Consider the following 27,236-nt stretch of genomic DNA (forward strand, 5'->3'; position numbering starts at 1 on the left):
TGTGGAAAATCCTTAGGGGAAGTATTTTATGAATAATATTCAAGTGATTTAATGGTTGTGTACAGAAAAGCTTCTGATTTTTAGGATTGATTTTGTATCCAGACACTTTGCTAAATTTGTTGATTAGTTCTATACGCCTTTTGGTTGAGTATTTTGGGTCTTCTAAGGATAGTAACATGTCCTCTGCAAATAGTGAAAGTTTTGTTTTTATTTTCCTATTTGTACTCCTTTGATTTCCTTTTCTTGCCCTATTGCTCTGGCTAGAGTCTCAAGTACTATATTGAAGAGAAGTGGTGATGATGAACATCCTTGTCTTGTTCTTGTTTTTTAAAGGGAATTCTTGAAGTTTTTTCCCACTGAATATGGTGTGGCTGTGGACTTATTGTAGATTGCCTTTATGATGTTGAGGTATTTTCCTTCTATTCTAATTCTCTGCAGTGCTTTTATCATAAATGGATGTTGGATTTTATCAAGTTCTTTTTCAGCATCTATTGAAATAATCTCATGTGATTTTTGTCTTTTGTTCTGTGTATATGATGAATTACATGAATTGAATTTTCTATGTTGAACCAGTCTTGCATCCCTTGGATGTACCCTACCTGGTCATGGTGTATGATTTTCTTGATGTGGTTTTGAATGTATGTTGCTAGTATTTTGTTTAGTATTTTTGCATACAAGTTAATCAAATATATTGGCCTGTAGTTTTCCTTCCTTGAATTTTCTCTATTTGGTTTAAGCAAAAATGTGGTGTTGGCTTCATAGAATGCATTTGGGACAGTAATTTTTTTTTATTTTATAAAATAGATTGAGGAGTATTGGTATTAGCTCCTCTATAAAAGATTTACAATATTCACTAAGAAAACCATATGGTCCTCTGCTTTTTTTTTTGATGATAAGATCTTTATTGCTGTTCCAATCTCTTTTATTGTTATTGGTTTGTTTGTTTGTTTGTTTGTTTGTTTATGGTACTGTGGTTCGTGTAACCCCTTCTACCTCCGGGCTACATTCCCAAACCTATTTTACACTTTTTTTTTGGAAACAGGGTCTCTTAAACCAGCATGGCTGGCTTCAAACCTGCGTGATCCTCCTGTTTCTGCCTCCCAAGCATGGGGATTACAATCATGCACCACCACATCTGGCTATTTTTTAGAATATATTTTTACTGGTGCATTGTAGTTAAACATCACAATGGAATACAAGACTTGTGAGGATATCCAAGTACACATCATCCAATTAGCCTTTATTCAATCCCCATCCCACAATCCCATGGTTGATTTAGTGATTAACTTTTATATATTTGTTTACATATATCATGTGTTTTAAAGAGATTCCATCATCCCCCATCCCATTCCCTCTGACTGGTCACCTTAATTGCTCCTCTATAGGGCCCTTTCTTCAACTAGATCTCCTCCTATTACCCATTTCTTCCTAGTTTTGCATATTAGGGAAAGCATCTGATTTTTTATTTTCTGTGATATTTCTCTGTTTATGCCACATTGCAAGTTCTGATCCCACTCTTGAAGGCCCCGGAACTAGCCTGGCCACCCGGCAGACCCTGATCCTGGCCTCACGAGCTCCAGCACCAGCCTCACCCTCAGCTGTCTCTGATCCCGGCCTTGGAGGCCCCAGCACAAGCCTTGCCTCATGGCAAGCTCTGATGCTGGCCTCACTGGCCCTGTCACCAGCCTCACCCCTCAGCAGGCTCCAATCCCCTCAGAGGCCCCAGCCTCGCTGGATCCAGCACTGGCCTCACCCCACAGCAGGCTCCAATTCCAGCCTCAGATGCCTCAGCACTGGCCTTGCCTCATGGCAGGCTACAGTCCTGGCATTGCTGGCCCCGGCACTGGCCTCACCCCTCGGCAGACTCTGATGCTGGCCTTGGAGGCCCCAGCACTGGCCTTGCCTCACAGCTTTTGTTTGTTTTAAATTTTCTATATCTTTTTGACTCAGTGTAGGAAGGTTGTATTTATCTACAAAGTTGTCAATTTCCTCCAGATTTTGCATTTTGTTGGAGTATAGTTTTTCAAAGTAGTTTCTGATAATCCTTTGGATTTCTACACTGTCAGTAGTGATATCTACTTTTTTATCTCTTATCTTCATAATTTGGGTTGATTTTCTTTCTTTGTTTTGTAAAGTGGGCTAGTGGTTCATCTATCTTGTTAATTTTTTTGAGGAACCAGCTTTTGTTTTTGTTTATTTTCTGTATTGTTTTTTTAATTCTCTGCTTAATTGACTTCTGCTCTGATTTTAATAATTTCCTGTCTTCTACTGGCTTTGGGGTTAGATTTTTTTCTGATTTTTAAGGGATTTGAGGTGTGTCATTAGGTTATTAATTTGGTAATTTTATTTTTTTCTTATGTGAGCACTCAGTGCCATAAATTTTTCTCTTAATATTGCCTTCAAAGTGTCCCAGAGATTTTAATATGTTGTATCTCAATTTTCATTTGTTTCTAGAAAATTTTTTTACTTCACTCCTTACTTCTTCTATGAACCATTCTTCATTTATAAGTGTGGTATTCAATTTCCATATGTTTATCTGGTTTCTCTGAGTCTTTTTATAGTTGATTTCTAATTTCACTCCATTATGGTCTGAAAAGACACATGGAACTATGTCACATTTTTTGAAATTGCTACTGATCATTTTTTGGCCTAGGATGTGATCTATTTTGGAGAAGGTTCCATGAGCAGCTGAGAAAAATATGAACTCTGCTGTAGTTGGATTAAATATTCTATATGTCTCTAACTGGACCATTTGATTAATAGTGTTCTTTAACTCTGAGGCATCTTTACTAACCATTTATTTAGAAGATCAATTTAATGTTGTGAAAGGGGTGTTGAAGTCTCCTTGTATTATGGTATTGAAATGTATATGCAATTTAATGTCACAGAGAGTTTGTTTATGAAAGTAGCTGTACCTAAATTGGGGGCATATATTTTGATTACTGTTATTTCCTCTTGCTGTATTGTTACTTTTACCAGTAAATAATGGCCTCATTTGTTTCTTCTAATAAACTTGGGCTTGAAGTCTAACTTATCTGATATCATATTTGCTACTCCTGCTTATCTTCGAGTTCCACTAGCATGTATTACCTTAAGTTTGTTACCAACAATATATATATATATATATATATATATATATATATATATGTGTGTGTGTGTGTGTGTGTGTGTGTGTGTGTGTGCATGTTCCTTTTAGAGAGATGTGTTCTGGGTTTTAATTCATTTTGCCACTTTATGTTTTTTTTATTGGAAAGCAGACCATTTACAATATATATATATATATATATATATATATATATATATATATATATATATATGCAGACCATCAAAGACAATTACAATTTATGCCACACAGCTGGTTCCTGATAAGTCATTCTGATTACCTGGGAATAGAAGGTATGTATTTTATGAGCCTAGAAGATTTCACCAATAGGCAATATAGTATAATCAAATGAGGAGGGAGATTCCTTTGAAAGATGTATGTTTAAGAAAGCTTATCTTACGTGAGATCAGGGTCACTTAAAAATAGTTTGCATATGTCATAGCATTTCATTTATTCTAACCTCTTTTGTATGTGATACTGGGGATTGAACCCAAGGGTGTTCTACACCTGAGCTACATCCCCAACCCTATTTTATATTTTATTTTGAAACAGGGTCTCATTAGTTGCTAAAACTGGCTTCAAACCTGCAGTTGTTTCTGCCTCACCCTTCCATCTGCTGGGATTACAGGTTTATGTCACCACACCTTACTTATTCTAACCTTTCACAAAACTATTTTCTAAGTGTACAAACATATACATATAACTTTATACTTAAATTTTATTTTTATCAGACTGTATTTCAGATTTTTACATTCCTCTTATTATTAACTTACCACAAGACGTTATCAACTAGGAAATCTTCTTTCATGTCCCACAGAAAATCTGGATGTGAACCATTCATTGACATTATCTACTATGTGATCTGATGCCTAAATTTCAGTTCTTCCCTTGGAATTTGCTAGACTCAGTGTCAAATACAGTTGCTCATACATATTACAGATACAATCTCAATTTTGCAATTTTGAAACTTTTAAATTCTTCTATACATTACCTTGATTATTTTCTTACAGCTGCATACATTGCCAAGCTCTTTAAATACAAGAGCAAATTAATAAATCTTGCATCTGGGTAGGGAAGTGAGGTAAGGGATATTATTCTTTATTTTATATCTCAGAGTTGAGCATAGATCTGATCTTGAAGAATAATATTTATAGCATAGTTATTCTTAAATATCTTTTTGAAGCCACTAGTATTTCATAATATCTGCATGTGGTTTTATATTAAATTTAATTTATTCAATCAAAGTATGAACTATAAGAGAGTGATATATGCTTTTTAGCAGGGATGAGGTAAGCTTGGGAGTACTTGGAGTTTGAGATAAGAGGATGATAGGTTCTAGAATAGTCTTGGAAACTTAACAAGATTCTCAGAAACTTAACAAATCAAAACAAAATGAAAAATAGAAATGGCTGGAGGTATGGCATGGAGATAGAATGCACCTAGGTTCAGTCCCTAGTACCAAAAAATTATATGCTTTTAACATCATCATCAAAGATGTCTTGGAATGAAGAATAGGGCTATGTAGGAGTATGTGGGTGGAGGACCAGGGAAATCCAGAAAGTTCATAAGAGTTCACAATGTGGTCAATCAATACACCAACTCTCACCACAGCTCTCACAAGTTTCTATGGTACAAAATACAAGTATTCCCATCTAACGAGTACTCTTTCAAGAATTATTCATGTGTTAATTGACTTAAAACATCTCTGAGTATTTACTGTTTTTATTACAAAGAATCAAAGATTTAAATATTTTGCCAAAAGTCAAATATATAATGAATACAAGTTTCAGTCCAGGACTTGTTTTTTTTTTTTTTTTTATTTTGTTTTGTTTTGTTTTTACCACAATCCTCAGTTATCCTGTCATTTATCAGATTTGGAAAGTATGCCACAGGCTTTTGTAAAATTATTCAGAAATACAGAAGGTGATCACCACTGAAGATCATTTTAACAATATATATTTGAGGCCGGGCGTGGTGGCGCATGCTTGTAATCCCCGCGCTTGGGAGGCTAAGACAGGAAGATCGCATGGGTTCGAAGCCAGCCTCAGCTACTTAGTGAGGCTCTCAGCAACTTAGTGAGACCCTGTTTCCAAGTAGAACATAAAAAGGTCTGGGAGTATAGCCCGGAGGTAGAAAGCCTCTGGGTTCTACCCCCAGTACCACCAAAATATAAATAAATAAAAAATAATAAAATATATATTTGATATCCATTTTAAATGAATGGAAAGACTACCTGGACAAAGACAGCATCATAGAATGAATGTATTATTTCATATGGGATGATTTAAAGGATCTCTCTTATTTGATCTTCAAAACACGCAAAGTAGGTAAAGTAAACCTCATTCTTCCCATTTTACATATTCCATGACTTACTTTGGTAGTACTGGAATTAGGAGCCTTCACACATACTTAACTGGAAAGTAACCATCACATGGAGTGACACTCCTCTACTCATAGTAGAGCCAAATTTTTTCTATGTTAGTTTGGGAATTTTTTTTTTTTTTTTTTTTTGGTGATACTGGTGTTCCTGGAGGTTCCCTTCTACCTCCAGGCTACAATCCCAGACCTATTTTTATATTTTTATTTGAAAACAGGGTCTCTTAAGCCTCCCAAGTGCAGGATTGCAAGGCACCATGCCCAGTGCCTTGCCACTTTATGATTGGATATCACTTATCTTCTTCTCTCCTTGATAATATAGCCTTCAATTAAATGTCCCCTTTCTTCCTCTCCTTGATAATATTTAAACCAAGTTATTTATAATAGCACTATCATGTTTCCACTTTTGTCTGCTTTTCTTTCTAGACTATATAGATTGTTTTTAAAGTTATCTACACTGTATTTTTCTTCCAGTTAGGTCCACTTATCTGATTATGCATCACAAAAGGAAGCAGAAATTCAGCCTAAATGTGAAGACACCACAGCAAAAATAGGCAAGTGACAGAAACCAAATGATAGTACACAGAATAACACTCCTTGAAGTTGAATAAAATGGTATACATTGGTATACATGACTAACTCAGCAGAAGCCTGGTTCCTGATTATGGAACTTCATGTCCTGCATTGTATGTCTCTTGTCAGGTCACAGTTGTCCTCTGACTTCCCTGTTTTTGTTATAAAAGTCAGATGCAACCTCGTGCTATATGTAAAAAAATATATTTTGACAAGTAAATGGTCTCTGGGAAAGTGAACATCCTTATCCACTGTTTACTGAAACTGTAACATTGCCAGGAGTGAAGAATGAAGCATGTTTACTTTACTATAAAATGTTCATAAGAATGGTGACCAGAGAAAAGGAGATCTTGAAACAGATAAACATAAATTTAAGAATCGGGGTCAGGTGGGGTGGAATACACTTGTAACCCCAGGATTTGGTAGGCAGAAAAAGGAGAATCCCAGTTCTCCGCCAGCCTCAGCTACTGAGTGAGGTCTTCTACAACTCAGTGAAACCCTGTTATAAAATAAAGAATAAAAAATAGGGCTGGGGTATAGTTAAGAGGTAGAATGCCTCTGGGTTCCATTCCCAGCACTGCAATATATACAAGTGTTTGTGTGTGTGTGTGTGTGTGTGTGTGTGTGGTGTGTGTGTGTGTGTGTGTGTGTGTGTGTGTGTGTGTAATGATAGAGATACACAATCAAAAGGTAATTTGTCAAGGAGGGTAAGAGCTGCCATTTGCTTTTCTGCTATGCTTTCCATCCAGAGACAGATCTTATTTTTTCTAATTCCATCTTTTATCATTCCTATCTTCAAGGGAAAGGACTTCTGATTTTGAATCTCTGATGTAGAAACCCTTAGGAGACACTTCGAAACCTTCATGTTCTGAATGCTATAAAATGTCATGTTAAAAGGTTGTTTCAGGGTGGAGAGAAGTCTCTAGCAAGACATCAGAGAGTTCTCAACCTATTTCTGTATTCACATTTCTCTGATTATCTCAGCTATGAATGTTCAAGTTGGTGGTGAGGGGATAATAGAGGGGATAATAATTAACAGTTGTTTTTCTTTGTTTCTTGTTAGTATAGGATATGCTCATGTGCTGATAAAAAGCCATCTTACTAAGGATTAAAGCATTAGAAATTCTAAATGTTCATACATAAGCTTGTTTTAAAAGCATAGATCTAAGTTACATATAATTAGACAATAACATGTCAACATGCATCACTTACACACACAACATATATATATATATATATATATATATATATATATGTGTGTGTGTGTGTGTGTTGTGTGTGTGTGTATATATATATATATATACACACACACAACACATATATATGGTTGTATATATGCATATATATATATATATATATATATATATATATATATATATATATCTGAAAGCTCAAATCTGTAAAAGATATTTCTGATAACCACCATGAAAGGCTAATTGTATAATGATTTACAGGGGAAACACAGGGGCAGGAATGGATTCGCTCAGCTTCCAGATAGTGGGTAGCTAAGAATTAATTAGCATAATTATAAATTTGTTCCAATTACAGAAGGTAATTATCAGAGACCAGCTCACAGCATTATCAAAATGAAATCAGCAAAGTATATCTGCATTCTCGATACATGCCACTGAACTAACAGTGCTTAAGAAAAAGGCTCTAGCCTCATTCATTTTCTATCACTTTGATTACTGTACACTCCATACAAGTTTATTTTTAGTTGATAAACACAAAGCCATCATGAAAAAAGACAAAACACACTCTAAGGGGAAAAATCATACTTAATAACACAACTCCAAGACAATCAAATTTGAATTTTAAAGTCTTGTATGAATAATTTGTCCACTTCAGTAGCTCAGGGTATTCTTTTACATTTTAGACAGGAACTCCCTTGGGCTCTTGTTCTTCTCTCCAAAATACTGATTAGGGATAAAACTGTGACTAAGACTATCATTACCTGCCCCAAACGAAAGTTCTTTCTGTAGCTCTTTTGTTCAGACACACTGCCATTCACAACATTTGTGTTAATTTGCCTTCTATTATACATAAGACCTGTTGACTTGCTAACTATTCGTAATCAGAAAAAGGCAATGTGAGACCTCAGGGAAATGGTGACTGAGAGAAGCAGTACTTACGAGTCTTGCTGACACTCCATCTCCATTGCTCAAAAACAGTGCTCTACAAAACTGGAAAATACTATCAATGGAGGAATAAAAGTGATAAATACAAGGAACAGAGAAAAAGAAGGAGAGAAGACCTACCAGAGAGCTGAAAAGAACACCGCCCACTATGCTATCTTTTTTTTTCTTCTTTTTATCTCTCCCTTATCTTGTATTAAATCCACTTCAGATCACTATATCAGAAACACTACTAGAATGCTACTACATTTTTACTATCTCTATTCTCTAGTGTATACTACCTTACCAAACTCATACTCTCATTCTATTCAACCCTATCTGAGACTTTACCCTATTCTTCCATTTACTCCTTCATTTCCCTCCTTCTTCAACATTCACTGTTGAATACAATACAATCTGCCCTTGGAAATACAGTTGACACCTTGAGATTGAGAAAAATCTATCAAAAGCAACAGATACAGATGTCTGAAACCATGAGAAGGAGGAACAAAAAGGGAGATATGAGCTTCCACAACCCCACAATAACAGAACTTGATAACACAGAATTGCAGACATCTCCAGAAGGTCAAGTCAGAAATGTAACTGTAGAAATAGTACAAGTATTTCAAAAAGAATTTAGAGTCTGAAAGAAATAAAGGAAGCAATCATTGGAGTAGACCACATAAAGAATATAATCTTGCTCCTAGAAAATGATCACTCCAAAAATGAATGCATTGTTAATAACTTAGAAAAAACAATTTGATATCAAGAATTGGACATTGATGAAATATGGGCCCATCTTAAAAGAGCTAACCTAAAAATAATTGGCATAGAAGAGGGAAAAGAAGGTTAAACCAAAGAGAACAAAAATCTTTTCAAAGAAGTAATGGCAGAAAATTTTCCAGACATAGAGCAAGAGATCAACACACTGGTACAGGAAACTTATAGAACCCCCTTTAGACAAGATCAGAGAAAAAGTTCTCCATGCCACATAATTGTCAAAATGAACAATGTAGAAGCTCAGGAGAGAATTGTAAACGCAAAAAAACCCAAAAAACAAAATACAAACAAACAAAAAACCCCACAAAAGACCAAGTTACATACAAAGGGAAACCAGTTAGAATCACTCAAGACTTCCCAAACCAAGTTATGAAAGCAAGAAAAGCCTGGAGTAGTATATTCCTACCCCCAAAACACTATCTCTTAAATTAGATGGAGAAATAAAAATCTTCCATGACAAAGAGAATCTGAAGGAGTTTATATCTTCAAAACGAGAACAAAATACTCAAAGAGATTAACTACAAAGAAGAAATAAGTAATACATGCCAGAAACAAAGAAACAAGAATTTCCATTCAGCAGACAACTAAGAAAAGAAGAACAAACAGTATTTCAAACAGAAGTAAAATCAAAACATGTTAGGAATTAAAAATCATAGCTCAATAATCACATTGAATGTAATTAGTATATATTTTATGTATATAGTTGTACTATATGCAACTAATGAGACCCTGTTTCAAAATAAAATATAAAATAGGGCTGGGGATATAGTTCAGGTGTAGAACACCTTTGGGTTCAATCCCCAGGATCACATACAAAACAGGTTAGAATAAATTAAATGTTATGACATATGCAAACTATTTTTAAGTGACCCTGATCTCATGTAAGATAAACTTTCTTAAACATAGATATTTCAAAGGAATCTTCCTCCTCATTCGATTATACTATATTACCTATTGGTGAAATCTTCTAGGCTCATAAAATACATACCTTCTATTCCCGGGTAATCAAAATGACTGATCAGGAACCAGCTATCTGGCATAAATTGTAATTGTCTTTGATGGTCTGTGATATATATTTGCATACATATACTTTTATTGGTGCATTATAGTCTCACTTCAAAATATAAATCAGTGATTTATAAACTGGAAAAAAATTCTAGTTTTCAGATCACCCATGCATTAACACTATGTCACTACGTTAATGGTGTAGGCATCCTGCAGATCCATGAACTTGTTACATCTAGATAGCTAGTTTCGTCACCTCTTCAAAACTGGGATTATCAATCTGAACCAGTTTAGTAGAAATAAGATGCAGCAATGTCTCCAACAACCTTCAGAAACATTCAGCTTCTCTGACAGCAAGATGACCTGTTAGCATGAGGGCAATTGGACCAGTGATATGAATGTCTGTTAGTCTCAATGTCTGTTATCCTCACTGGGGATGGGACCCAGGGGCATTGTACCTCTGAATGACACCCTCAGCCCTAATTTTGTTTTGTTTATTTTTGAAACAGTGTCTCACTGAGTTGCAAGGAGCCTCACTAAGTAACTGAGACTGTCCACAAACCATTATCCTCCGGTCTCTGCCTCCTGAATGCTGGGATTACAAGTATATGCCACCACACCTGGCCCAAGATGATCAGTATATTGATTCCATAATGCTAATTAGAAAATTTGTATTGTTTTTATTAAGAGCTTAATTGGGGATTTCCAGTTTTGGCAACCCTTGTAATATAATTTCTGACCTCACTGTACATGCACACTGTTCTAATCCTTCCAGAATACTGTGTACAGGTCAAAAGTTGCTCAATGCTTGCCATTCTCTTTCATGAAAAAGCTATGAGAGTGGGCAGAAACACCTACAAGACTTAACACTCAGGAAAGCCAATGCAATAGAAAATGATTAACTTCAGTGACATGTATTAACATGTCTTTGTAATAACATTCTCTAGAAATCAGAAGACTTCTATACTGCAAATTTTATGGAGAAGGGGGGAAATCTTGACCTGGCTAATGGGCATGTTTCATTTGGACATCATAATTTATTTTGTGACATATGAGATGTTTTAATTAGCTTTTCTTCTGACCAAATACCTAACAAGAACAACTTAAAAGAGGAAAAGTTTATTTTAAATCATTTTTGCAGAGATTCAGTCCATAGTTGGCTGGCTTTAGGGCAGAAAGTTTCTCAATTCTTGGAGGATAGAGAAAAAGAGAGAGGAAATGTCCAGGGACAAACATAGTGCTCTATGCCACACCTACATTCTTCACCTATGCCCCATTTCTGAACCTTGTTGTATTACCAACACATGTGATTTTCTGGGGGACATTCCATATCCAAACTGTAGCATAAGCCATCATGTAAGAATTGAGAAATATTATGTAAGAATACAAATCCCTGGTTTTGTGAGACAAATTGAAGCCCTGCCTCCCCAGTCCTATGCTTTCTCATAGTGGTAACAGTTGGATCCTAACCAATGTTTGTGAATTGACATAGGTGTGGTGGTCTACATTACACTTCAGTTACCATTTTTTTATAATTTCTGACACTGAAGCTAAATGTTCCATAAATTTGAAGACTAGTATGATGCAGTGAAAGCATGAACTATTTTTGAGCAAAAAAAAAAGTTCACTGTCACTTTTATTGTATCATTTTTTAAAGAAAGACCCATCTCTCTAACTTAACATGGGAGACAGAAATTGCCACAATTTTAAAGAAAAATGAGCATGAGCTCATTCCTCTGTGGAAAGAAAGAACAGTCTCTTGTCATTAATAAGCAGCCAGTGTACATGGACATCCAGCACTCAGTGCCACTTCACTAATTTATGTTACTTGTCTGGCCCCAAGAACATTTGTTTTTGCAGTGGCTGGTGCAAAGAATGTGTGAAGTTGTGTGTGTGTGTGGGGGGGGTATTAGTCTAGATTAGAAGCACTGAGATCATCAAAAATATTTTAAAGTATTTCTTAGTGACAAAAGAATAAATCACAGCATAGTCTGTCACTTTTATAAGCTCAGAAAAATGCCAAACTGATTTTCTCATTAAGATCTTGCCATCAGTTAAATTTAAATATATAAATGATTAGGTTACAAATTTTAAAAACAGCTTCAAAGTTAGCAGTATACTAATGGGCTGATTATTTTTTCTTTATTTATTTTTATTGGTGCATTGTATTAATACATCATATTGGGGTAAAAAAAAAAAAAAAACAACTTGTGTGGACATATATGTGCACATTGCCCATTTAGTCCCTACCCAATTTCTACCCCATTTTCTCCCCATCTCTCTTTCCCATGCTTAGCTTAGGGGTTGACTTCCATATGTTTAAGTACATTGTTTGCTTGAGAGAATTTCCTTCTTCCCCCCTCCCATCTCCTCCTTTAGGCTGTCTTGTTTGCTCCTCTATAGGATTTCCTTTTTCATTTAACATTCCTCCTATGACCCATTTTTCCTTAGCTTTCATATATTGTACTCTTTGATTTCCTTTTCTTTCCTTATTGCTCTGGCTAGAGTTTTAAGTACTATATTAAAAGAAGTGGTGATAATGGACATCCTTGTCTTGTTCCTGTTTTTAGGGGGAATTTTTGAAGTTTTTCCCTACTTACTATGATGTTGGCTATGGGCTTATTGTAGATTGCCTTTGTGATTTTGAGGTATGTTCCTTCTATTTAGATTCTCTGCAGTGTTTTTTTTTATTATAAATGGATGTTGGATTTTATCAAATGCTTTTACAGCATCTATTGAAATAATCATGTAATTTTTGTCTTTAATTCTGCTTATATGATAAATTACATGGATTTATTTTTGTATATTGAACCAGCCTTACATCCCTGGGATGAACTCTACCTGGTCCAGGTGTCTTATTTTTTTATGTGTTTTTGAATGTGTGTTGCTTAGTTTTTTTGTTTGTTTGTTTGTTTGTTTGTTTGTTTTTGGTGTTCCTAGGGTTCCTGGAAACCCTTCTACTTTGGGGCTACACTTCCAGACCTATTTATACTTTTTAAATTTGGAAACAGGGTCTCTTAAGCCAGCAAGGCTGGCTTTGAACCTGCGTGATCCTCCTGTCTCTACCTCCCAAGTGCGGGGATTACAAGCATGCGCCAACATGCCTGTCTTGTTTAGTATTTTTGCATCCAAGTTCATCAAAGATATAGTCCTGTAGTTTTCCTTCCTAGAGCTGTCTTTATTCAGTTTTGGTATTAGTTTGATGTTGGCTTCATAGAATGTTTTTTTGAGAGTCTTGTGTTTTTCTATTTCACAAAATAGTTTGAGGAGCATTGGGGTTAGCTCTTCTATAAAGGTTTTATAGAATTCACTTGGGAAACCATATGGTCCTGGGCATTTCTTTGATGGTAAGCTCTTTATTGCTATTTCAATCTCTTTGATTTCTATTGGTTGGTTTAAATTTTCTATATATTCTTGACTCAGTTTTGGAAAGGTTTATTAATCTAGAAAGTTGTGAATTTCCTCCAGATTTTCCATTTTGTTGGAGAATAGTTTTGCAAAGTAGTTTCTGATAATCCTTTGAATTTCTACACTGTCAGGAGTAATGTCTCCTTTTTCATCTCTTATCTTCATAATTTCAGTTGATTCTTATTTTAGTTAGGTTGGTTAGTGGTTTATCTAACTTATTTTTTCTTTTTTTTTTGAGAAACCAGCTTTTGGTTTTTTTGAGGTATGTCATTAGGTTATTTATTTGAAGATTTTCTGTTTTTCTTATGTGAGCACCCAGTGCTATCAATTTTCCTCTTAAGACTGCCTTCAAAGTGTCCAGAGATTTTGATATGTTGTATTTTTGTTTGTTTCTAAAAAAATTATTAATTTCACATCTTGAGCAACTTCCAGGAAGATGGCGACCAAGAAAAGCGGGGCTTAAGAGCCCCACTAACAACCAATCTCTATTACCACAAAATCAGCACCTTTCATAGCCAGAAAACACCATCACCAGAGAAACAAAAAATCACCAGCCCCAGAGAGAAGGGGGTCTCAGAACGGAGCTCAGAGCCACAGAGGAGATACACCGGCCTCACACCCGAGGACGCTGCAGCAGCGCCTTACTGCCAGTGGCAGCGGCGAGTTCACTGGACAGCTACACCTACAGACCAACGCACTCAACAGCCCAACAGACTCCAGAGAGGAGCGGCAGGCAGCGAGCCAAGGTGAGCCACTGTGGAACAGCCAGGCGGGATTTTTCGGTGCAGGGAGCATCTAAAGCTCCCAGTGGCTGGGCTCAGCACATGCTGCAGGGACTCAGAGCAGACCTCAAAACCAGAGAAGAAATACTCCAGCCTCATGGCTGAGGGCGTGGCAGCGGCGCCATATTGCCACCAGCGGCAGCAGCAGCGAATTCACCGAGTCCAGTACAGCTACATCTGCATACTCAACAAAAGTGAGTCAAATTGCAGGCCCCAGAGGAGAAATCCTAGTACTGACTCCCAGGGACTCGACCCAGTGGGGGAGTGGCAGTGGCAGAGATATCACACCATAGGAGAATGCGCAACCTGGCACCCCCCATAGTCTAAAGCAGCCTCTATTGACTTCTTGTGTCTGAGACTCTGCAATACAACACAGTAAAGGAGTAGTGGCATCTGAGATACCACAGACTCGAGAACCAGAGCACCTTAAGTGAAGTCATAGTCACCCAAGGGAAGAACCCAGAGAAGGCACAAACTTCCAAAATCATGGGAAAGAGGAATAACAATGGAGAAATGAATGCCCACAACCCCACAATATCAGAACCCGATAAAACAGAAATTCAGAGATTTCTAGAAGATCAAATCAGGAAAATAACTGTAGAAATAATAGAGGTATTTTGAAAAGAATACTGAGATAGCCAAAAATAAAGGATGCAATTAATGAAGTAAAGGCCTCAATTCAAAGTACAGACAACTGATTAGACCACATGGAGAATAGAATCTCGCTCTTAGAAGATGAGCAATCCAAAAATGAATGCATAGTTTCTAATCTAGAAAAAAATATCCGACAGCAGGAATCTGATATTGAAGAAATATGGGCCCATTTTAAGAGAGCTAACCTAATAATAATTGGCATAGAGGAGGGAAAAGAAGGTGAAACCAAAGGGATCGACAATCTCTTCAAGGAAGTAATAGCAGAAAATTTTCCAAACATAGAGCAAGAGGTCGATACACAGGTCCAGGAAACTTATAGAACTCCCTTTAGACAAGATCAGAGAAGAGGATCCCCACACCACTTAATTGTCAAAATGACCAATGTGGAAGCCAAGCAGAGAATCTTAAAGGCAACAAAAACAAAGAGCCAAGTGACATTCAGAGGCAAACCAATTAAAATCACTCCAGACTTCCCAAACCAAGTCATGAGAGCCAGAAGGGCTTGAAGTAACATATTCCAAACTCTGAAAGAAAACAACTTTCAGCCAAAAATTTCCTACCCAGCAAAACTTTCTATCAAATTAGATGGAGAAATAAGAAGCTTCCATGACAAAGAGAAACTGAAGGAATTTATGTCTTCAAAACCAGCGCTAGAGAAAATACTCAAAGAGATTAACTATAAAGAAGAAATAGGTAACACACACCAGAACCAGAGACACAAGATTTTCCATCCAACAGACAACTAAGATTAGTTATCTGTGGAGATTCATTATTTATGTTAGTCTTATACCTATCTCTAAATTGTATTGTTTCCTTTTATTGTTGTTAATTTTTAGGATTTCTAGTTGGAATATTAATATACCTTCAGATATAGCATTTGGAAATATTTTATCCCATTCTATCAGTAACTTTTAACTCTGTTTACATTGTCTTTGGATATACAATATTTTATTTTTTAGGGAGTTTGTATACTCTTCTATTGCCTGTGCCAATGAAGTCATATCCAAGAAATCACTGCCAATTTTAATGTTGTGTGGTTTTATGATGCAGATTTTCTTCTAAAAGTTTATAGTATTAAGATTTATATTTAGGTCTTTTATCTATTTTGAGATAATATTTGTATATGGGATTAGTAAGGGTCCAATTTTATTCTTTTTTATGTAATTATTATTTTCCAACAATATTCATTTAAAAGATTATTTCCTCCACCAAATGTTCGTGGAAACCCTATAAAAAATAACTTGACAATATATGGAAGAATGTATCTCTAGGCTTTTATTTAACTCCAATGGTTTATATATCTGCCTTTAGAATAGTACTACACTGTTTCAATTATTGTAACTTTATATGGTTTGAAATTAGAAAATATATATCTTCTAGCTTTGTTCTTTATTGAGATTATTTTGGGTATCTACAGTCCATATTCCATATTAGGAGATTTTTTTTCTGAAAAATAAATATATAAATATATGATAGATTCACCTAAAAAAAACAAGAAAAAATATTCTCTGGTAAGAAAGAAAGCAAAAAGAAATATTGAAATATTATCTTTAAGTTATCAAAAGCTTGGTATAAGACAAATGAAACTGTTATATGAGAATATTATTTATAATTTTGGATAAATTGCTATAATACTAGATGTCAACCACTAAGCCAAGCATGGGAAGGAGGGATGGGGTGGGAATGGGGTGGGGATCGGGTGGGGGCTGACTGGGTGATGTGTGCATGTATGTCTACAAAAGTTTTTTTGTATCGCACTATGATGCATGAATACAGTGCATCAATAAAAAATTTAAAAAAAAATTTCACATCTTATGTCTTCTATGACCAAGTGTGATGTTCATTCTCCGCATGTTTATGTGATTTTCTGGGCCTTCTTATAGTTGATTTCTAGTTTCATTCCATTATGATCTGAAATGACACAGGGAAGTATGTCACATTTTTTTAATTTGCTAGTGCTCATTTTGTGGCCCAGAATGTGATCTATTTTGGAGGTTTCTTAACAGCTGAAAATAATGTAAACTCTGCTGTAATTGGGTGAAATATTCTATAGGTGTCCAACAGGTTAATTTGATTAATGGTATTCTTTAGTTTTGAGGCATCTTTACTGACCCTTTGTCTGGAATATCAGTCTAATGGTGTGAGAGGGGTGTTGAAGTCTCCCAGTATTATTATATTAGGATTTATGTGTGACTTCATGTCACAAAGAGTTTGTTTTACAAAAGTAGCTGTACCTATGTTTGGGGGCATAGAAGTTGATTATTGTTATTTCTTCTTGCTGGGTTGTTCCTTTTACCAGTAAATATGACCTTCTTTATCTCTTCTAATAAGTTTGGGCTTAAAGTCTAACTTATCTGATATCATAGTTGGTACTCCTGCTCACCTTCAAATTCTGTGAGCATGGATTACCTTGCTCCAGCCCTTTACCTTATGTTTTTTATGATCTTTACTTGTAATATGTGTTTCTTGCAAGAGGCATATAGATGGATTCTGGTTTTTAATCCATTTTGCCACTTTGTCTTTTTATTGGGGATTTGAGGCCATTTACATTCAGTGTAGTTATTGAGAAATGATTTTGAATTCCTAACATGTTAAGATTTTATTTCTGTTTGAAATACTCTTTAATCTTCTTTGCTTAATTGTCTGCTGGATGGAAAATCTTGTTTCTCTGGTTCTGGCATGTATTACCTATTTTTTCCTTGTAGTTAATCTCTTTGAATATTTTCTCTATTGCTGGTTTTGAAGACATAAATTTTTGTCTGTTTGTCATGGAACCTTCTTATTTCCTCATCTAATTTGATAGATAGTTTAGCTGGGTAGGAAATTTTGTGCAGCAAGTTGTTTTCTTTCAGAGTTTGGAATATATTACTCCAGGTCCTTTTGGCTTTTGAGTCTTGGTTTGGGAAGTCTGGACTGATTCTAATTGGTTTGCCTCTGAATGTCACTTAGCCTTTTGATTTTGTTGCCTATAAGATTCTCTCCTTGGCTTCTGCATTGGTTATTTTGACAATTATGTGGTATGGGGGACATTTTCTCTGATCTTGTCTAAAGGGAGTTCTATAAGTTTCATGGACATGTATATTGACCTCTTGCTCTATTTTTGGGAACTTTTCTGCTACTACTTCTTTGAAGAGATTATTGATCCCTTTGATTTCACCTTCTTTTCCCTCCTCTATGCCAATTATTATTAGGTTAGCTCTCTTAAAATGGGGCCATATTTTATCAATGTCCAAATCCTGCTGTTGAATTTTTTTTCTAACTTATAAACTATGCATTTGTTTTTGGAGTGATCATCTTCTAGGAACAAGATTCTGTTCTCCAGGTGGTTTAATTGATTGTTTATAGTTTGAGTTGATGTTTTTACTTCAATGATTGTATCCTTTATTTCTTTCAGACCCTCTAAATTCTTTTCAAAAGTCCTGTATTATTTCTACAGTTATATTCCTGATTTGATCTTCTGGGGATCTCTGCAATTCTGTGTTATCAGGTTCTGATATTGTGGGGTAGTGAGAGCTCATTGCTCCATTGTTGTTCCTCCTTCTTATGATTTCAGAAATTTTTGCCTTCTCTGGGTTCTTCTCTGGGTCAGCACTACTTCACTTATGGTGCTCTGGATCTCTGGAGTTTGTGGTAATCTCAACTGCCACTATTCCTTTTGGGGTTGTATCACAAAGTCTCAGACCCAGGGAGTTAGTAGAGGCTGTGTGATACCTTGGGGATACCTGGCTGGGCGTTTTCCCATGGGGAGCTACGACTAGGGTGTGGGACCTCTGCCACTGCTACACCTTCACTGGGTTGAACTACAAGATCTCAGGCCCAGGGAGTTTATCAAAGCTGTGTAAGTCCCTGGGTGTGCAGTGTTGGGGTTTTTCCTGTAGGGGCCACAATTTCACTTATGGTTGTTATGCGTGCTGAGCTGGAGCTCTCATGGGTGTGGTGAACTTGCTGCAGCTTTTAGCAATATGGCATTGTTATTAGGCCTTCGGCCGTGAGGCTGGCATATTTTTTTTTCTCTTTCTTTCTTTCTTTCTTTCTTTTCTTTCTTTCTTTCTTTTTTTTTTTTTTTTGTGGTACTGGGGTTCCTGAAAACCCTTCTACTTCCAGGCTACACTCCCAGACCTATATCATATATTTTTTATTTTTGGAAATAGGGTCTTTTAAGCCAGCATGGCTGGCTTCGAACCTGTGCAGTCCTCCTGTATCTGCCTCCCAAATGCGGGGATTACAAGTATGGGCCACCTCGCCTGGCTATTTTGTGTCTTTGATCTCAGCTCTGAATTCCTGAAGAGCATGATGAGCTTGGCCGCTGGAGGTTTTAGATGGTCTTTTCACTGAAAGAACTGCTGAATTACACCCGAATGATCTGCAGTTGCTCACTTCAGCTCCTTGTTTACCTTTGTTTTCTCTGTGAGGCAAGATGGTGCCTAAGCAGCATTCCGCTGTCACAATGCAGGCTGGTTTATTTTCTGTTCTCTGGTTCTGCAAGTCTTCTTTTTCTCTGTCTCTTGTATTTATAGTTTTTTATTTCTCTACTGATAGTGTTTTTTGGTTATGTAAAGCACTGATTTTGTGGCAATAGAGATAGAGTGTTAGTAGGACTCATAAATGCTGCTTTTCTCAATCCCTGTCTTCCTGGAAGTCCAGGCTGATTATTTATAGATATAATTGGGTTGATGGACCTCATTCGTGATGGCATGAACACCAAGTATACCAGAATGTATATGGAAACACAGAAGCTAACTGCAGTATATAATTTCCACAGTACCTGAGAATGAACAGTGGAAGAGATAATATGCCAGGACCAGCACATTTAGAAGCACAGGTTGTGAACTGAGTATCTCTAGGGAGCCTCTAGAGAACATCTCTAGGAAGGATCATTGACATGTAGAGAGAACAACATGGAAAGTCTTCACTTGACTTATATGCAAACTGTGGGCCTGCAGTGGCCAAGCTCATGCAGCTTTGGATCTCCTACTCCTGCACAGAAACTCTCATTTCTGCTTCATTCTTAAAATCTGTTCTTATTTATATGTTTTGCATTTCGAACTCTCAGATAAGCTTTGAAGAAACATTCTTAGCTAAAGATGAATTTGAAAATCACTGTGTTTCATGATATATAAAGAAATGATTTTAAACAAAAGAATATATTTCTTAGATTACTAAAGCTTGCTTGAATGTGCCACAATTAACTACTTGGAAAAAAAAAGAGCAATTGTCTCTGCCTAAGACCTCTATAAACATACTGCATTTTCTTCTGATCTTTTTAAGAATATATGTTTGTGATTTTTATTGTTTTGCAAATTTGAGATAAGACTACACATACAATTCTCTACTTTGACTCTTTCATCTTTTATAAGCATTTTCTAAGTTTTTACTTGTTGAAACCATAATGCCTATATAATGCTACTTACTAAATCATTTTGTTGAATCAGGAGCTACTTAAGCAGAATTTATTACTTGTTATGTTGCTTTGACATATTTGTTTACTCCTCCTCCTCCTCCTCCTCCTTCTCCTCTTCCTCCTCTCTCTCTCTTTTTCTCTCTCTCTCTCTCTCTCATTTCTTCTTTTCTACCCAAATTAATGTGGTTAAATCCTCATTTGCATCTCTAATAATTTATTTTGTTAAATTAATTGGATGATAATAGCAGAAAGGTTAAATCAAGATATGGTCCTTGAGGGCTGGGCATGATAGCTTGTAATTCCAGCACTCAGGAGGCAGAGACCATGAGGATCATGTTTCTTGGACAGCCTCAGCTACTTAGCAAGGCCCTTATCAACTCAGAGTGACCCTGTTTCAAAAACTAAAAAGACTAAAAAGTCGGGCTGGAGGTGTAGTGAGGAGGTACCATGTCCCTATGTTTCATCCCTAGTATTACTAAATAAATAAATAAATAAATAAATAAATAAACTAAAAAATAGGGCTGAGTATGTAGCTGGTAGATAAAATGCCCCTGGATTCCATCCCTGGTAAGGCAAAAAAAAAAAAAAAAAAAAAAAAAAAAAAAAAAAAAAAGAAAAGAGTCCTTGGAGCTTTCTGTTCTAAGAACAGTTACTAGGCAACATCTGGTTGAGTCCAGATTTACAAAGTGGGATGAGCTAGGTATACTTGTGGGAAAAGGCTGTTGGGAAAAGGGAATCCACCAATAGTAGGCCCTGAGGTTGGAACTTGCTTAGAATATCCTAGAAAGAAGAAGGAATTCATTGGGAATAGAGTGGAGTGGGTCAGGGTCTATTTAGAGAACCTGAGGTAGATAACTGAAAAGAGCCTAGATCAGAGAAGGACCTCATGAGTATTAGGAAGAACTTGAGGCTACTGAAGGTTTTCTATCTAAAATGTGATTTGATAGAAAATGTGTTTTCTATCAAAATGTGATAAATGTTTTCTATCTAAAATGTTAATCCCTTGGTGGATAATTTGGTATAGAGGGGGAAATGGAAGCCCACTGCTGCCAAAGTCCCAGACGGGATACAAGAATAGAATAGTAGGTGAGATGCAAGAAATTAAAAAATAAAGTGTGTGTGTATAAAGTGTGTGTTTGTGTGTCTGTATGTGTGTATGAGAAACAAAGAGACAAATAAAAAGAGATTTTAGTATTGGCTATTTTGTTAGAAAAAACTCATTTAACTTGTTTCATTATAAGTGTTGTATAATATTTATTTAATTAATTGTCCTAGTTTTTATTGATGTTTTAATGAACCATATACTCATCGTTATGTAATATTTACTGGGGTGGGATTTTATCAAGTTAAATGAGACCTTTAGATGTATACAGTGGTATATACCTATAATCACAGTACTTGGTAGGCTAAGACAGAAGAATCACAGATTCAAGGCTAACCTCAGCAACTTAGCAAACCCTGATTCAAAAATTTTTTAAAAAATGGCTAGGCTTGTAGTTCAAAGGTAGAATGCTTCTAGATTCAATCTAGAGTATAAATAAGTAGAGAGTAAACACATAGACCTTCAAATATTCATATTATTTGGATTCATCATTCATATCATCATCATATCAATCTGTGGAATGTGTTTTCCTAGTTGGTTACCCTAGTTTGTTTAGTGTATGGTTTGTTTTTCTATCAATTTTTAATCTAGAGCTAAGCCTGCACTCGATAACAATGGTTTTAGACTCCCTGGACCCAGATTACTTTAGGAACGCTTTCCTTCATTTGCAGGTACTGGGACTCTTAGTTTCAGTCTCCATGGCCCTTCCCCACAGGGCTTTTAACTGGCTATCTCCTATCATCTATTCTTGAAGAATCATTTATTGACTTATGCAAGCCTTCCTCTACTACCTGACGAGATCTCTGGTAAAAGAATGGTAAAAGGATATTGACATGGGGACAAACAAGAAGTACTTCATATTACAAATAGCAAAACTAGGTAATTAACAATTAGAAGGCATACAGTTGTAGACTGAGTTTCTGAGCCAGGAGGAGAGGGGAGTGGAGCAGTAGATCATAAATAGATCCATTTGTTTATTTTAATGACAAAGAACTGAGGGTGACAGTTTTTGTTGTTATTGGAGTGATGGTTATGTTTCTATGCTGTGTGTGTGTGTGTGTGTGTGTGTGTGTGTGTGTGTGTGTTTTGGTGGCAGTGAAAATTTAACCCAGAAGCATTCTAACTATATGTTATGTCTCCATTTTATTTTAATTTTTATTTTGAAGCAGAGTCTCACAAAGTTGCTGAGTGTGTTCTCAAATATATGATCCTCTTGTCTCAGCCTCCCAAGAACTGAGATTACAGGCATTCCAATAAATAAGAGTGAGACTGTTTGTAGTTTTTGTTTATTTTTTCTGGGCTGGGGATTGGGCCCTGGGTCTCATGGATGTCAGGCAATCCTCAGTCCAGTGATTTTTAAATTTAATTTTTTTTTCTTTACAGGAAACATTTGATAACACAGGTTAGGGGCCATATTACTCTCAATTCTTATTTTTTTACTGACAATTTGGATTTGTCTTTTTCTATTTTAGCCCTTAAATGTAAGGTCAGAAAAAGAAGGGGCCTACTTGATTTTGTTCACATCACTTTGCCCAGCACTCAGTACCATGCAGATACTCAATAACAGTTTACATATTTGTCCAATAGATAAATGAGTGGCTATAAAACATGCAGGGTTAGGTGCTTGACTGTAATGCTGGCTCTGGTGTGGCTCTTGTTCAGCAGAGCTGTGTTTTGGGGCCTGCTGCCATTACTAATTGCCTCATGCATGTTGGAAGATGATGATGCCTATAGAGATTCCTGGAGTTGGTGTTGAGATGCTTCTTCATTTCATGGTCCTACAGTACTTAAAACCTCTTTTCTGTGTTCTCCTGGAGTTCTCAGATCTCTTCTTATGGTTGTTTGATATTACTGATATTATTTCCTCTTCTCATATTGACCTCTTCTGGGGTAGATTTTGGATGGTAATGATGTGTCACGTCCCTAGGGCTCTGATCAGCAGAGCCTAGGGAAGAAACACACGAACGCCGACTCTGTTGATGAAGCTCCTTCCTCTTTAATGCTCTCTCAACGCCCTCTCAGGTAAAAACAACATCAGTCTTCTATCTCCTCCTTCATCACTCCTCCAACCCTCCACGCTGGCACTCTACGTCTCTGCTGCAGCATACACCAGTCACAGTGGTGGCTTTGTGAACATGTCCGTCCCAGCTCGGAGCCCGGAGCAGTCCGCCAAGGAACTGCTCTTCCTGTCCACCAACCCTCTTCGCTCCGCCCGCTAGGGCATGCGCACTTTTTAACCTTCTCCTGGGCGGGCAGGTGGTAGCACGAGGCGCTGCGTCACTAATCATCCGTAAGGCGCCTGATAGGGCTCACTGCGCAGGCTCAGGGCACCGCCAGCCTCGTGAGCCTCGTGACTTGGCTGCAAGCCCAGGCGCCATCTTGAGTCCACGCTGGCAACAAGCCTGGGTGCCACCTCGGTCCTGCCGAGTGGGCCCCGACATATCTCCCTTTTTGTTTTATTAAAATAAGGCTCGGGATCGTGCCTGTCTTAGGTTGCCGACCCTCAAGGACCATTCTTACCCGTCATTGGGAGAACAATAGCATGATTGTTTCCCTGTCTTAGGTTGAAAGGTCCCGGGGACGATCTTACCCGTCACTGACTACCGATCCAGCATACTGAGCCATACATGGGGAGATAAGCCAGCTTCAAGGGCTGCCATAGCTTGCACCAATATGCGCTGTTGTTGCAGTGTGCGTTGTCGAGTTCGCCTGATATATCCAACCATGAAACATCATGCTACCACCAGCAAGAATGCCCAGAATGCCATGCCACCCCAGTCTTTTAAAAAACCCAATATTCCATGTATTAAGTCCATCCATTGTTGTACTGCGGAGACTTCTACGCAGGTAGAATTAATTGCAGCGATGGACGCTCGTAGCTTAATCATGGTGTGTTCAAATTCATGGCTCCAAGTCCCCAGAAGCATCTTGCTTAATTGACAAGACAAATTTCCTGCATGGGAGAAATTTACTGCACATACATTATGTATATATTCCAGATAATTGAGCTTGCTGAGCCATGGCAGCAGTCACATGTGAGGATAGAGCATTCATAGTGGCTGCAATAACTGCCACGGCCACAGAGGCCACAATTACAGCAATAAGAGCAGAAATTCCAAAGTCTCCAAGGGTGCATAGAAGCATAGCAGAAAGTCAGAAAACAGGTATCAATAAAACAACCTAAACTATCATTAACCAAGGTAAAGGAAGAGGGAAAGTAGAAATAATTCCCCAAAGATCTTAAAGAAAACAACTCATCTCTACGGTACCAAGCAGCAGTTTCTTCCTTAGGAAACTTAACACAGAGCATATCTTCTAACATATATGCAAAAAACAAAAAACTTATTTTTTGACCCATTGTATATTTTTACAACTCTTACGTTAGGAACTAATCTTCTGACCTATCCTTTATTACTATTTACACATTAGGCGCCTTCATTTTCTATCTTAGTTTCTTTCTTCATTTTCTAAGTTTTTTTTCCAACTAACCTCAGGTGTCTTCCATCTATGGTGGCGGATTAGGAGAGGGAGGGGGAGGAGCGGAAGGTTTAGGGCGTTTCATTTTTTCTATGAATTCTAACAGAGCTTCTTCCTTCTTATCTCTTTCTAGTGAAACAGGCCATATCTCCTCCTTAGGGGAGTTAGAGGAGTCGCTTTCAAAGGACTCCTTATCCCTCTGAGAGACTGCCTGTTGACCATTCCCTGAAATCTCCTTTTTCGCTTTTAAATTTTCTAAAATGGCTGCTTTCACTTTAGCAACCTTAGACAGACTCCTACACCCCTATCGTCGCAACACCTGCGAACCTTCACAGCGCTGTCCCTCGCTTATCCGCGAGCCTCGCTTATCCGCGAGCCTTATTTACTCCTACACCCCTATCGTTGCAACACCTGCGAACCTTCACAGCGCTGTCCCTCGCTTATCCGCGAGCCTCGCTTATCCGCGAGCCTTATTTACTCCTACACCCCTATCGTCGCAACACCTGCGAATCTTCACAGCGCTGTCCCTCGCTTATCCGCGAGCCTCGCTTATCCGCGAGCCTTATCTTATTATGTCGCTTACCTGCGAACTTTTCTTCTTCTTCTTCGTCCCTTCTTCGTCCCTTCTTTGTCCCTTCCTCGTTCCCGGGTTTCTGCACCACTTGTTGCGTCCCTAGGGCTCTGACCAGCAGAGCCTAGGGAAGAAACACATGAACGCCGACTTTGTTGATGAAGCTCCTTCCTCTTTAATGCTCTCTCAACGCCCTCTCAGGTAAAAACAACATCAGTCTTCTATCTCCTCCTTCATCACTCCTCCAACCCTCCACGCTGGCACTCTACATCTCTGCTGCAGCACACACCAGTCACAGTGGTGGCTTTGTGAACATGTCTGTCCCAGCTCGGAGCCCGGAGCAGTCCGCCAAGGAACTGCTCTTCCTGTCCACCAACCCTCTTCGCTCCGCCCGCTAGGGCATGCGCACTTTTTAACCTTCTCCTGGGCGGGCAGGTGGTAGCATGAGGCGCTGCGTCACTAATCATCCGTAAGGCGCCTGATAGGGCTCACTGCGCAGGCTCAGGGCACCGCCAGCCTCGTGAGCCTCGTGACTTGGCTGCAAGCCCAGGCGCCATCTTGAGTCCACGCTGGCAACAAGCCTGGGTGCCACCTCGGTCCTGCCGAGTGGGCCCCGACAATGATGTTTTGTAGCTAAGTTCAAACAGAGTGGTGCATAGGGTATTAAATGATTTGGATAGGTTTGCTTTTGATAAGTCATTTTTTCAGATATGAAATAGTCATCATCATCAAATATTATATAATAGATTGCATTTATTGAAGATAAACTAGAATTCCTTAGATTTGAACACAAAATGAAATGAGGTATCTTACTCTAGAACCAACTTTCAATTAGATATGCTAATAGTAGGGAGAATGTGACAAAATGTTCTCTTGTTGTATATGCTTCTGTGTAATCTTTGGAAGAGGCACTGTCATTGCTTTCTATGATAAATTCCTTTTTACTGTGTTTGTTAAATTACTATGTATTATATATGTTGATAAACTAGGGCTAAATGGCTCTCGTCAAACAAGAAATAGCCAGTATTACCTAGTGGCTACTATAGATATGGAAGACCCCTAAGAAAAGCTTATATGTTGGCAGTATAGAATTTTCACAGGTAAAATAATTCAATTATGATTAATCTAACCTCATGAATGGATCAATTTTGGATGGATTGTTAATTAGAATGGAATGAGTGTCAACTGTAGGCAGGCAGGGTGTGGCTATATTTTTCATTTGAATGTTATTGAATGTTAAATGTAGATGGTCACTGAGGTATGGCCTTGGGGACTATTTCTGTTCCTGGCTTCTTTCTCTTTCTCTATGCTTCCTCACTATCAAGAGTTGAGCATCTTTCTTCTGTCACTCCATTCCACCACAATATTTCTGCCTAGGAGCCAGTTAACTGTGGACTGAACCTCTGAAACCATGAGCCCAAATAAGTCTTTATTCTCTGAGTTATACTTGTCAGGTAATTTGGTCATATTAATGAAAATCTTGAGTAACGCAATGACATGAGAAGATTGAGATGTTGTTTAGATGTGCAAGGAAAAAACTAATAGGGAAGAAAAACAGTTATGTCATGTGCAATGGAGTGCTTGAAGAAACATGTGCTAAGGGTGGCACATTGGAATATGGGGAATAATGAAGATTTAAGAAACAGAAATCTCTGATCTCTGTCGTCCTTATGTAACTAGGGAAAGGGAAGATTAGCAAGGATTCAGGTGGAACGGAAAAACTGAAAATAGATTATCTAGTAACAGGTTAGAAGAAAATGAATCAGACATAGAACTGGTCTATGCTTAAAGGGTGGATCAGTGGGCTGCTCCAGAAGAGAGTCTGGGTCTTAAATGTGTAAGATGTTCAATCTAAGGCCCAAATGTCTGTTGAATCATTGACGGAGTGAC

At 37.5% G+C, this 27,236-nt stretch overlaps 1 protein-coding gene across 3 annotated transcripts in view; it reads left to right on the top strand.

The window, feature by feature from the left end:
- Nucleotides 1-27,236, top strand: part of UNC5D (unc-5 netrin receptor D) — a gene marked incomplete at both ends in the record, with an annotated part of 663,802 nt that overhangs the window by 518,346 nt on the left and 118,220 nt on the right. The gene's annotated exons all lie outside the window — the stretch shown is intronic.

The sequence above is a fragment of the Muscardinus avellanarius genome (assembly GCF_963383645.1).
Source record: "Muscardinus avellanarius genome assembly, chromosome: 14".
Taxonomy (NCBI): Eukaryota; Metazoa; Chordata; class Mammalia; order Rodentia; family Gliridae; genus Muscardinus; species Muscardinus avellanarius.